General features: G+C 33.7%; 1 pseudogene; it reads left to right on the plus strand.

The window, feature by feature from the left end:
* The first annotated feature begins 287 nt into the window (after positions 1 to 287).
* Positions 288 to 1989, plus strand: LOC149236037 (scarecrow-like protein 32 pseudogene; annotated as a pseudogene).
* Positions 1990 to 2842: the final 853 nt, after the last annotated feature.

Genomic DNA, 2842 nt, shown 5'->3' on the forward strand with positions numbered 1-2842 from the left:
CCAAAGAAATGATTGCCAAATGACAATAATAACATGTATCAAAAAGATTGTAGTATTCTATAGATTTTGGGTTTTGGAAGGTTTAAGGTGATGATAAGACTCCATCACACATGGGAAAAAATCTTAGAACCTCGAAATAACTCATGATCACACAATATGAATAAGGTTCATAGTAGGAACTGGATCTTAGTGTTTCTTGATCATCACCATTTCTTGCCATGAAATTTTCACTAGAGATCATGGCTATCAATCATGAAGCCTATTTTTAGATCTAAATACACGCGCCCATGTTATCTTCTGATAAACAAATTAAATTAGAGGAGATTAGGCAATTTTCAGTGCGTAATGACACTGCATTTTTAAGGCCCCCTGAATTCTTTGAGGCCACTAGAGGTGAAATAGGGTGGATTCTATTAGACAATTATGAATTGGGTCAACCGTCTTCAGTTAGATTAATAACAGTCACTTCCCAAGAATCAAACATTGATGTTATTTCAATCCAAACAAGCCAACAATCCTTGCAATTTGTAGATACTTTAGACTGACTAGATTGCATAAGGAAAGTCTAATGTATAGTAAAAAATTATCCAAAAGTGAAATCTATTGTTCAAAAATAATATTCAGTCCCCAATTGAGATTCCCCTCCATGGTTTCCACCCATAGAGAATGGAATGCATCGACTGATTTAAATGCAAATAGTATCCATTACTACAAAGAACTCAGCACAACGCCCATATATTAAGATCAAAGGGTCATTTCTTTGGGTCTCTCTAGCCAAGGGACTAGGAAACCTAGGATGTTGCCATGATGCTAGTTGCATGGAACAGTTACTATTGAACTATTCAAGTTCCCTAGAATACAACGATGTTAAATTAGCTTAAGAAAGAATGTGGCTTCTCAACAATATAACATCTGCTAAAGGAGACCATAACTATAGATTCACTTCTTGTTTGCTCAGGGAACTCATAGCAGGAGCTACAAGCATGGGTAACTTGAATATGCTCAAGGCCATGGCTTCTACAACAGACAATTTGCATGTTGTGTACACCAAGAGATTTTCAGCCATTGAGCTTGAAGGGTTTGTAGATCATACTCCATGGCATAGATTTTTACTCTCTTCCTGTGGTTCCATTGTAGAAGCAATGGACAAGTATTCAGTAGTTGATATTCTAGAATTTGTTATTTCCCATTGCATGCAATTGCCTATGTTGATTGATAGTATGTCCAAAATACCAGAGGGGCCTCCATACATTAGATTAATAGTTTCTTTTTCCATAACTCAAGTTCCTCCATTTCTTAATATGTCCTATGAGGAATTAGGCATCGTCCTATCCAACATTTCCTGGTCAAGAAATGTGCCCTTTGAGTTTAGGGCCATCCCTCCAAACCATAATGAAGAATTATTAGTGTTGGATCAACTTTAGCCATCAATACTGGATTTAAGAGAAGGTGAAGCTTTGGTCATAAATTGTCAATTTAGATTGCACTACATATTTGATGAAACAATAGATCAACAAAGCTCTTATTCATCCTCATCCTATTAACGAAATGAATTTTTAAGAATCATTAGGAGCTTTGAGACCACAATCATGAGGATTCCAATATGAATTCAAATAGTTTAGTCTCAAGGTTGAAATATTCTTTTAGCTATTTGTCAATCCCCTTTGATGCATTATATACTTTCCTTCCTAGGGACAGTAAACAAAGACAACAATATGAAAGTGATGATGGAAGCAAGATAGAGAACATGATTTCATTTGAGGGACACCATAGGGTAGAGAGGATGGATTCCAAAGCTAAATTTATGTAAATAATGAGAAAGGAATGTTTCCAAAGCTTTTATTTTAGTGAATACATAATTGTAGAAGTGAAGGCTATGCTAGATGAGAATGTTGTAGAATGGGTCTGAACAAAGAAGATGACTTGTTGCTCACTTGGAAAGGTCACAATTTCGCTTTTGCTACAACTTGGGTACCCTCCCATTTGTAACAATATTAAAGCTTGTCGGCTTCATGTATACCTTGCATTATGCTCTCACTATCCTTTTGAATTCGGACTTGTTTTGAGTTTAGTGAATGATTGCATACCAATGAAAATTTTCTCATTGTTAAAGTAGTTGGGTTCAATTGTTGATGTTTTATAATACTAAATTATGGAAAATTTTACAGTGAATGTGATCATTCAGACAAAAATTAAATAACGGAATCAATATTAACCAAAACAAGTGCAATTGTTGTGTTAAGAGGACCTGATTCTCTAACAAATAAGAATGTAGTTATTAGCTGTGAGAGTGTTTTTTCTGAACCATGAGAACAAATGGTAATAAATGTGATGACATGGAGGTTATGGGAGAGGTAGAACATGGGCTACCCGTAAACACAATTTTAACAATGTAGGAATATTTGTTGGAAACATCGTTTTAAGTGTAGTAGGAAATTCTCTACTATTAGTGATAGGAATTATGAGACATGCATGACTACAAGCAATGTTGAGAATCAAATTGGACATGAGCACATACAAAAACTAAATATTTCTTTCAAATGGTTATTTTTATCAACAACATAAAATAGGTTATGAGCAGAAAAAATAGGTTATACATTAAAGCACATAGAAATATGTATATGCACAAGATAAATTTTAGAAGGTTATATATATATATAATCAATTAAAATACCAGTGCAAGGGGGGGAATTATTAGTATGTATTGAGAAAATTAAGTTATTATTATACTGCAAGGTAAAAAACACATAAAATAATAATTCTATCTGAAGTAAAATATGTATAGGATGTTATTGCATAGTAATAAATTAAAAAAATAAGCGTACTATAATAATGGGAACTA

Source organism: Pinus tabuliformis, chromosome 8, assembly GCF_031772625.1.
Source record: "Pinus tabuliformis cultivar Carrire ecotype Pingquan chromosome 8, CPIR1, whole genome shotgun sequence".
NCBI classification, from domain to species: Eukaryota; Viridiplantae; Streptophyta; class Pinopsida; order Pinales; family Pinaceae; genus Pinus; species Pinus tabuliformis.